This window comes from Dipteris shenzhenensis, chromosome 4 (genome assembly GCF_047967505.1).
Source record: "Dipteris shenzhenensis isolate YYH24624 ecotype China chromosome 4, Dip_SZ_1.0, whole genome shotgun sequence".
In the NCBI taxonomy this organism is placed as follows: domain Eukaryota; kingdom Viridiplantae; phylum Streptophyta; class Polypodiopsida; order Gleicheniales; family Dipteridaceae; genus Dipteris; species Dipteris shenzhenensis.
The window spans coordinates 53,003,562-53,014,859 of NC_141599.1; positions in this window are offsets into that span (position 1 = coordinate 53,003,562).

Below are 11,298 nucleotides of genomic sequence, written 5' to 3' on the forward strand. Positions count from 1 at the left end.
AGACTCAAAGCTTAGAATTTTGTATGTGTTGTGGAAGATGATTTGGATGGTCTAGCAAGACAAGCTCTTTGTGCATGTATACATGCTAAATCAATATTTCAATTTTCTTTTTTTGTCCTTCCTTTGTTCTAAAATATTTCACCCTACCCTTCCAAGATGTCAAACATTATTGCATGATCATCTCTTCTTCCTTCTGTTGGGTTGCATTAGCACTCACCTTCCTATTACTACAACAAATGTTTGCCAATGACCTTCAACAATGAGCTTGTTGGCAACTTCTAAAGAAGATATAGAAGACACAGGTCAGTGAGGTATAGGAATCACATCTATATCTTCATTCTTGATGCTTTGATCGATACAATGCTTTCCACAAGTGCAATGATGATTTACCCTTGCCTTTGAAAACTTAAAGAAGCTAATCTAATCATCAACCTTGAACACTTGAACAATCAAAGAAACAGATGGACAACACAAAGAGCACAAGTTATATTCTAGCTCACACCATTTTGATCATCATTCTATTCTAGGGCCTTATGGCCTAAATGGGAAATGCATCTTCACTAATGACAAGAGGGCCAATGTACTATTAAGAAGCACATAGAATTCTATAGTGTTTCTTGCGATTTTGGTAGTCGTCACCACCTCCACCACCTTCAAGTCCTCCCCAACCTATTGAAGACAATCCAATCTATTGAAAAATTTCAAAAGACAATCCAATGAAGCTCAAACATCTAAAATCTCAAAGAAAGAAAATGATTTAAATGGGAGAGATACAATCACTAGAATAAGTTTAGGAAGGAATGCATGGTTGATTCCTTTGAAGGTTTAGGAAAAAGGACTCAACATGCCACTAGTGGCAAGAGTGAGTATGAAACTAGTTTAGGGGAGAGAGAGAGAGAGAGAGAGAGAGAGAGAGAATTCGAATCCCTAGTTATCTTTGACTAGGACATTTTTTAGAAAGTCCTACAAGTAGTAGTAACTATGGATTATGCAGCGGAGTAGGATGGATTGTGTCATTCTTGGGCTATCTTTTGAGAAAGCTTATGCTTGGGTGAGGTGGGGTTATATGACCAAGGTCCTTTGTAGCTAAATTTATACTTATGATCAATCCGATGTTGGGGAATGCTTCTACACTTGTACCATTTTTTTAGAATTCCTACAGGTAGTAGTAACTATGGATTATGTAGTGGAGGAGGATGGATTGTGTCATGCTTGGACTATGTTTTGAGAAAGCTTATGCTTGGGTGAGGTGGGGTTATATGACTGAGGTCCTTTCTAGCTAAATTTATACCTATGACTAATCCAATATTGGGGAATGCTTCTCTGCTAGTACCAATTGATGGGGGGCATAGTAGGGAAATTTGAATTGAGCAGTTCAATTAAGAGGGCTACTCATTGCCACACTATTATATGCTTTAGCAACTAAACCATTGATTGTAGCAGCTAAGGAATTGAAGAGTGTACATTTTTTTCGAGTCAATAGGCTAGTGTCTTCTCTACCCTCGTCATTGTGTGTGTTGAATGGGGAGGCGTGGGGGCTGGATCTACCTAGTGGGGGGAATAGGAATTACAAAGGAAAGGGAAGTGTAGGGGTTGGATCTACCTAGTGGGGAGTAGTTGGCATTGTAGTATTTTTTGGGTGACATTAAGAGGAAGATAAAAATGGGTAGGGTGCTAGTTGAGGAAGAAGCTACTAGTATTGCAAGCCTTACCCCTCCTTAATTGCAATCTACCACAACAATACACTTTCCACTCAAGTCCTAAAACCTTGTCTGCCTTACCAATTTGCTTCCAAAATTTTCCATCAAAGACCCTTGCTAGCCACCCTTTGGACTCCTCTCTCCCATCCCTCCAAATATTTTTTAAAAGAGCAAGTCCTATCATGTTCTCTGACAATGTTTTTTTTGCCACCAAAAAATCTTACCCATCCCTCTAAGCAAGTAGAGACTCCCTTGATTGAAGTTCCTTCGCTAAACTAGCTTGACCTTCCAAATTCTTGCAACATATGTATCACCAATATGTTGGAAGTGCCACATAAATTTTAGTAAAGAGAGGATCAAGGTTCCCAACCCTCCTTGATTACAACCTAATAGAACAATCACAATCTCCACTTAAACCCACAATACTTGATCCACCCTACCAATTTCACCCTCAAAAATTACCATCATAGACCCCCTACTAGCTACCATCTTGAATCCTCTACCCAGGCCTTCAAGATATCCTTTCCATGAGCACAAGTCCTTCTAGCCAAGATGTCATCTGATAGTGTCTTTTTAGCCAAGACATGGTGATGCTTACATAGGAATGGACCCCAACAGGCTACCCACTATGACATGCATTTTCCATCCATAGTAGCACATTTTTGCTCACCCATCCCACTCAAACTAAAGTTGTGGCCCTCATCTCATCCCTTCATTAGCCCTATTTTCCAAAATCTTTACAACATATGTACTACCAATACATTGGAAGTGCCACATAGATTTTGATGTGGTGAAAGAATCATTTTAGTGGTACAAAATAGGAGGAGACCAAGGGGAGCTCAGGGTAGACAAAATGTGACAAGTAGGGTTGAATCAACAATAAATGTCCTAGTCTTGCAAGCAAAACCCCTCATTGATTGCAGCATACAAAAACAATTACACTTTCCACTCAAACTTTAAAACCTCGTTTGCCCTACTAATTTGCTCTCAAAATTTGCCACCAGAGATCCTAGCCATGGTCTTGACTCCTCCTCTTTCCTTCCAAATATCCTTGTAAGGAGTGAGTTCTTCTAGCATGTTGTTCGATAGTGTCTTTCTAGCCAAGACATGGTGATACAAAGGAATGGACCCCCAACATGCTACCCCTCTTAAGAGACAAGGACAACTCCAACTAAAGCTCATGCCCTAATTTAGCTTGACCTTCCAAAGTCTTGCAAGTATGTGCCAAAAATACATTGGAAGTGCCACATGGATTTTAGTTCTGAAAATCAATTTGGTAGCTCGTGATGATGTGATTGTAGTTGAGAAAGGAATTCCTAGCAATGAGAAGGAGTCTAAGGATTAATAGATATTTACAACTATAGGCAAGGGATGAAAAGTAACTTAAGGAGACCATCATGGTAGTGGATCCAACAATGGATGAGATTTAGGCACAACGTCAACACCATGTACCTCCCATGGTCGAGCCACTATCTTATGGACTCGAGTAAAAGTTTTAGTTCATGATTGAAGACATAAAATAAATAGCTATAGGAGCTTATCTCAATAAAAATCCATTACATCGAGCAATGTACTCCCTTGTAAGTTTGTGATATGTTGGTGGTGATTTTATAAGGCACAAACCACCTTGGTGTGTTTAGCTAATGGCCATATTTCTTGTCAAAGAGTTTTGCGACCCATGCTTGCACAATAGATCATTCTCCACTTTCGATCAGTGTATGGCCTACTTCACCCACTCTTGTAATTTGATATAACTCATTTACACCAATATCTTCAATCAACTATCCACCACATCTTTTGATGTGTGTGTGAGGATGAGGATTCCAACCCATTCAGTTTCCGTTTTTTAAGCCAAGTAGTCCACCATTATTTTGTAGTTTGTGATAAAATTATCCATTTTGTGTCCCAACTTGTCCATCTTATTTGGCCACAAGCTTGCTCTTTTGAGGATTAGGATGTGCTACATCATTGTTATATATATTTATATTTCCTAAAGTAGTGGCCAATGTTATGTGATAAGGGGCTAGGGGCATGCCTTTTCACTTTATTAAGGTTTTTAATCCCTAACCCCAGTTAGAAGTTGAGTTAGTCACTACACATCTTTTTAACCATTTATTAGGGTCCATCCTAGGGTTTTGCCTCTATGACCAACCTAGCTTTGTAGTTCATTAGTGGATGCAATCTAACTCTAGCTTTCTTTAGCTCTATTTTCTTGTGTTCTCTCACTTCCATTTCCAACATTTGGTATCAAAATAGGTTCCCCCTCACTCTTGCACTACTTTCAGGCCTCCTACACCCTTTGACTAGCATTTTAGGGAGCTTGTATTACGTTGAGAACAGTTTTTAGCTTGTTGGTCAGCTCTATTGGTAGCTCTTTTTCTATGTTGAACAATATTAGTGGGGCACAAAAGCAAAATAATTGGTTGAAACATACAACCAAAACCACCTCACCCTTACTACATCGTGCATTGGGTCGGCTCTTGGCTTCACCCATTAGGTGTTCACATCCTTGAGAGGACATTGGGCTTTTGTAATTGAGATTTTTGTTTGAAATAAAGGTGCTTTTTAGAGGGTTTATGCCTTGTTGAGCCAAGCATTCATTGACTCTTGAGAGAGTTTTGAAATTTTAGTACATATCCCAACACAAAAGTTTTCTATGATTTGTGGTGCATGCTCAAGCCTAGTATAGGCTTTGGCTACAATTTCTCTTACTTGAGCAAAGTATTCACAACACATGAGCTTTCCTATGCTGTTTACTCAAGTGGCATGGAATAAATGTCCTTTAGATGCTTGCTCAGAAGGATAGATTGGATGGCACCAACTGTTCTCTATGGAGTTTTATGGTACAGAATCTTTTGGCTACTAAGAATTTATGGGACTATGATACAAATGATGAAGCTCATCTTGTTCAAATTGTGCTAGGCGCTCCTCCAAAGGGAGAGTAGGGTCGTGGTGGTGGCACATTTGGGGGGGGGAGGGGGGAGGCGGGACAAGGGCAACAACAAGCTGCTCTAGTTGGTCAAGCACAAGCACATGCACATGCGCGTGTCACTCTTGAGGAAAAGAGGTGTGATACTAGGAATGCCCAAGCATTATCTTTGATAGTAGTGAATGTAAGGAGGTTTGTTGTCCCCATATCAGGTCTTGTTGGACTACTAATGTTGCCTGTAATATTTTGGAGGATATGTATCAAGCTTGTAATGAGGCTAGAGTCTCATTTTTACACAGAGCTCTTGATAGTTTTCACATGGATCAAGGTGACTCTATGCAGGATCATGTCACTAGGATTCAAAATTTGTGTGAGAAACTCTTGAATATCAATGAGGTTATTCCCGATTCATAGCTTATTTCTAGTACTTTAAACTCCTTGCTAGAGTCTTATCATTCTTTTCATACGTTAATCTTTCGATGAGTGGAAATAAGAGTCACCTCACTTTTTAAGAGTTCGTAGCACTTTTGTTGTAGGAGGAGCAGATGCAAAAGATATGGCTTCATGTTCTCGCATGGGAAGCATGCTTTTTTAGCCAAGGATAAGGGCAAAAAGAAAGTTCAAGTAAGTCATGCATTTAGCAGTAGTTTCAAACATGCACGTGCAAGTGAAAAAGATACAAAGGACACAGCAAAGCCTCTCATCTCAAACAAGTTCATTATTTCAAAAAGCCTTGTCATCACATCAATGAATGCCCCAAGAGGCTTGCCAAAGGGAAGAAGAAAGTGTCTGGTATGGAAGTTTTAGGACCAACTCATTATGGAGGTTCCAATGATACTTCTTCTCATTTTGTTGAGCATAATTGGGCCTTCTTTAGTTATGATGTTTCTTGGGAGTTATACATTTTTAGCATGAATGAGATGGATAACATGTTGTCATGCATTTTCAGCATGAATGAGATGGATCAAACATGGTTAGTAGATATTGGTGCTTCTCGCCATCTTATCTCACATAATCTTTGATAAGATATCTAGTACAAGTCAATTTCTTGTACCAATAATTCGTTAATGGGATTTGAGGCCTTTCAATCACAACCCTAGATGATTTAGATCTTTGCATCCAGGATGCTTTGTATGTCCCTAGGATTCAAAGAATTTACTTTTTTTCTATTCTTTCTCTCAAAGAGGTGAGGAAGAGGTTGTCAGGTCATCTTTAAGGATGATAGATGTCCGGTTTATGATAGGGACAGAGACTATGTTTTGATTTTCATAGGCACATTATGTCACGGATCATTCTAGCTTGATGCCTACGAGAAAAGAGCATGTTTAACTTTTGTAGCTTCTACCTCTACCATGAAGGATGTAGAGTTATGCCATGCCAAGTTTGGGCATGTTAATTATGGTAGCCTTAAGCTATTTCAAAAGCATAATATGGTTGCCTTATCTCATTTAGAGACCCCTTTAGACAAAATATGTGAGGGCTATATTTTGGGTAAAATGCATTGCTTTTCCTTTTCAAAGGATGGTGCAGTAAGGGATACATCTAAATTACACACTAGTGTTTGTTGACCCATGCACACTTGGTCGCTTGGAGTTCATGTTTATTATGCTACATTCATATATAATTTCACATATTTAACCTTTGTCTTTGCTCTTAAGCATAAGTTTGAAGTTTGCACTGTGGTCAAACACTTTTGTCGCTTTGGTTGAAAACCAATCCGAATGCAGGTTGTAGACCCTCCATTTCTGATCGAGGGGGGGAATATCTATCCAAGGCATTGCAACAACTTTTTGATGAGAAGGGAAATATACATTAATTTATGGTGAGGTATACTCCTCAATTGAATGGAAAGGCTAAAAGGAAAAATTGGTACTTGAATATGGGGAGATGCATGCTAAAGCAAAAGGGTGCCACACAAATTTTGGATGGAATTTATTATGTGCTTGAATAGTATTTTGAATAGGTGTCCCACGAAGGCACTTAAGGTCATGACACCTTATCAGGCATGGTTTGGTCGTAAGCCCAATACGGGATACATTTGTACATTTGGTTGTCTAGCATATGCACATGTGTCTCAAGGGTTTCCTGGCAAATTTTATGACAAGGCAAAAAAGTGAATTTTTATTGTCTACAAAAAGTTATCACTAGTTGGGTGTTATATTTGGTGAAAATCCAGATCTACCCTTTGCTGGTTTTGAGAGAAATCGGGGTCTTTCGAAACCCTCTACGAGCTGCATTTCCTTTTATGCTACACTTGATATGCTAGTGGAAAATCACCATTTGTAGCAAGATGCTCCAATGGGAAATGCCTCAGCTCCCGATGGCTGCTCCTATTTCCAAGGAATAGATTGATGATGTTGTAGCATATGACTGTACAACAATGTAGGAAGTAAGATCAGCACTCCACACTCTTGAGGATAGCAATCTTTATACACCACTTCCTAGCCATACATGGAGTGGCACTAGGGGCACTTAGGATGCCCATTACTATGAGTTTGCGTGGGTCAACAACATGCTTGAGGTAAATGAGCTTGACTATTTTGAAGATGCACGAGACAATGTGCGTTGTGGATGTAGGTAATGCAAGCCGAGATTGTCTCCATTAAGAAAAGCCACAATTGGGAGTTGATGACTTGCTTGTAGGCAAGAAGGCGATTGACCTAAAGTGGATGTACAAGCTCAAAAGAAAGTTAGATTGTTCCATAAACAAGTACAAATCTTGTATTGTGATGGCAAAGGGATATGCATAGCAAAAAGGCATAGATTATGATGAAACCTTTGTTGTATGACCACTGTTAGGTGCATGGTTTCATTGGTAGCATTTCATGGATGGAAGATCTATTAGCTGGATTCATCAAAAGTGCATTTTGAAATGGGGACTTCAAGAGGAGGTATATGTTTCTGAGCCCATTAGATTTGTGGAACCAGGCAAGGAAGACAAAGTATGCAAGCTAAAAAGGCTTTGTACAGTTTGAAGTAAGCTCGTCGAGCTTGGTATGCAAATATAGATGCCTTTTTGTCTAGCTAGAGAATACAAAATAGTCCACATCAGAGCACCCTCTATGTCAGGAAGAGAGGGGTGATTTGCTCATCATTCTTTGTTATGTTGATGACATGATGCTCACTGCTACTAATGCTATAAAACTAAAAAATTTTAAGGTTGAATTATAGCTGACATTTAAAATGTTAGATTTAGGCATCAAATTTATACAGGATGATAAAGGTATTGGGATATTTTGCAGTACAAGTATATTGGTATATGATCCTAGAATGGTTTAGATTTCAAAATTGCAAGCCCACATCTACTCCTATGGGGTCGGGGTTTATTAAGCTGATCGTTCACGACACCAGTAAACCTTTTGATGCCTCTATTTATACCTAGGTTGCTTCGTCTAGTTTCTACTCTGTAGTTTCCTTCTAGTCTATAGCTCAGTCTACAACAAGGTAGACCCAGACCAAAGGCATGAAATACACTTCTGCTACACAAAGCAAGAAGGCCAAGCCATTCCTTTTTCCCTAGCCTAATATTCGTCCTCTTTAATTTCCACTAACAACATGGCAGCAACACGGTCTGCAAGGGAGCTTCAATGCCAGACTCAAAATTTTTGGTGCCTCAATGAGGGTCTCGTATTGATTCGTTCTTCTAGCTTTTTCTTGTAGCCCTAAATCTTCCTCTTATGTTGGCATCCCATCTGTCACAAGGATCCACAATCCCAGCCATACATTCTCCCCACTTGGCATGTGCTTCTATCTTATGTGTTTATCTTTGATGTATATGCTACTTTGCAAGGGCCTTATATTATCCAATTTAATGCCCATGCAAAGTATCATACCCATTGGATATCATTTGCATGGTTGGGCATGCATATTTTCTTATTTCTCACCATGCATCATGCATGAGTGTTTTAAAAAAATGTATCATGCTGCTTCTATCATATATGCATGTCTTCGATGAATATGATACTTTTCTTTGACATTAATACCTACCTACTTTAAGTACCATTCAAAGTATCATACCCATCAGATATTATTTGCATGGTTGGGCATGCATATTTCCTTATTTCTCACCATGTGTCATGCAGAGGTCATGCATGGGTGTCAGAAATATATGCATCATGGTGCTTCTATCCTATGTGTGTGTCAAAGACTCACTTTAAGGCCCATAAAAAGTATCTTTCCCATCTTATATCATTGTCATGGTTGGTCATGCATTGTTCCTTATTTCTCACCATGTGTCATGCATGAGTATGAAGAAATATGTAGTAATGTGCTTTTAGGCTGCATGTTTATCTTTGATGGCTATGATACTGTGTGGGGAACTTTACCTTACTCACTTTAAGGCCCAATGGGCAAAGTATCATACCCATAAAATATCATTTGCATGGTTGGACATGCATATTTACTTGTTTCTCACCGCATGTTACGCGTAAGTGTGAAAAAATATGCATCGGGGTGCTTCTGTCCTATGTGTTTATCTCCAAAGGTATGATATTTTACACGAGCATTCATCTTACCCACTTTAAGATATGTGCCAAGTATCATACCCATCATACATCACTTTCATGGTTGGCCATGCATATTTCCTTGTTTCTTACCACACGTCGTGCATGAAAGTCAAAAAATACACATCATGGTACTTCTGTCCTATGTGAATGTCTCAAATTAGGCATTGATCTTACCCACTTTAAGACCCGTGCAAAGTAGATCATACCCACTGGATATGATTTTCATGGTTGGGCATCTATATTTTCTTGTACCTCACCACACATCATGCATCTATATTTTCTTGTAACTCACCACGCATCTATATTTTCATGGTTGGGCATCTATATTTTCTTACCACGCATCATTCATGAGTATTAAAGTATATGCATCCCGGTGATTCTATCATAAAACTTTATCTTCAATGGGTATGATAATTTGCAAGGGCCTTAATGCTAATCATTTTAAGGTCCACGCAAAGCATCATACCTGTACTATATCATTTGTATGGTCGGCCATGCATTTTTCTTGTTTCTCACCATGCATCATGTACGAGTGTGAAAATATGCACATTAGGGTATTTCTATCATATGTGTTTATCTCTGATGGGTATGATATTTTGCAAGGGTTTAAATGTCGCCCACTTTAGACTCTTCAAAAGTATCATATCCATATGATATCATTTTCATTGTTAGGCATCCATATTTTTTTGTTTCTCACCATGGGTCATGCATGAGTGTCAAATATACATATCGGGGTGATTCTATCGTAGTTGTTTATATTTCTTGGGTATGATACTTTAAAAGGGACTTAATGTTACCCACTTTAAGGCTCATGCAAAGTATTATACCCATACAATATCATTTTCATTGTTGGGGATGCATATTTCCTCCTTGCTTCTCACTATATGTCACGCGTGAGGGTTAAAAATTATGCATCGAGCCAAAAAAAAATCACGTCAACAAATATTTCCTTGTTTCTACACAATCAATCCTAAACCCTATATGATAAACCCTAAATCATATACCCTAAAACAGAAATGTTACACCGTTTGTAAACCATGTTTTCCAAACCCTAAGACCTAAAGTAGATATCCTAAATACTATACTAAACCCTTAACACTACACCTTTTATTCTAAAATTATAAATACTATACTAAACCTAAATCCTCAACATTAGTATTTGTCTAGCTAAACCAAAAGCATTCGTGGATATCCATAAAAACCAAAGAGCATGTGATCTAACTATGGTCCAAAAAGATTCCTTCACTTTAATGGTTTCCCCTAGGAGAATAGACTTCCAATTTAAAGGCTCCCCTAGCTAGATCTGAGTTATCTTCCATATATTCAAGCTTGGGGGCATGCCACAAACAAGTGGAAAATATTTTCCTTAATTCTAGGGCAACGTTTACACTTTCCATCTCCCATGCCAATTTTTCGTAGAACAAGAAGAGCTCCAGACCTCTAAGATTTGTTCCTGGACCAATTTGAGGGGAAACAAACTAGGATCAACCTTAAACCAACATGAGGCTTTTATACCTAGTTCAAAATCATAGACCATCATTAGAGGTTTGTGGTTTGACATAGAGAGTGAAGAGTAAACTTGCATGTTTACCTTGATGATTTTCACCAATACCTCTTAGGATAAGTAGGCTCTATCCAACCTTGCTTCCCTTCTAAACTCCCTCACTTGTTTGTTGGATCATGTGAAATTTCCAAGAATATTTGGGTCAACCAAGTGCAAAGTCTCTTTAAGTGACTCCCAAGCTTGCAATTCTGCCCCTCTAACAATAGTGCCTTTCCTAAGCCATCTATCCTTTCTGCTTTCAACCATGTTGAAATGTCCAAGCACAATGACATTTCCATTCAGCTCTTCTAGAAACTACCAAGTCCTCTTCTTGTCCAAACTCCTAGTTGGGGCATAAAGAGAAATAGAAATAATCTAAGAACCTTTGATTAAGCATTGTAGTACAATCCATTTATCTTCACTAAGTACAGAATCCTTGATAGCTTGCCCTCAAAATGTTTAGTATAAAACCGAATTCGTCTCTCATCTATAGCTTTGAGCCTATCTTCAAGGGCCTGGTTTGTGATCTTGGCCTCCTATAAGGCCAAAAAGGTTGGGAAATTCAATGTTGTGAAATACTTTGAACTAGCCAATGAATCTAGAATGTCATCTATTCTTGGT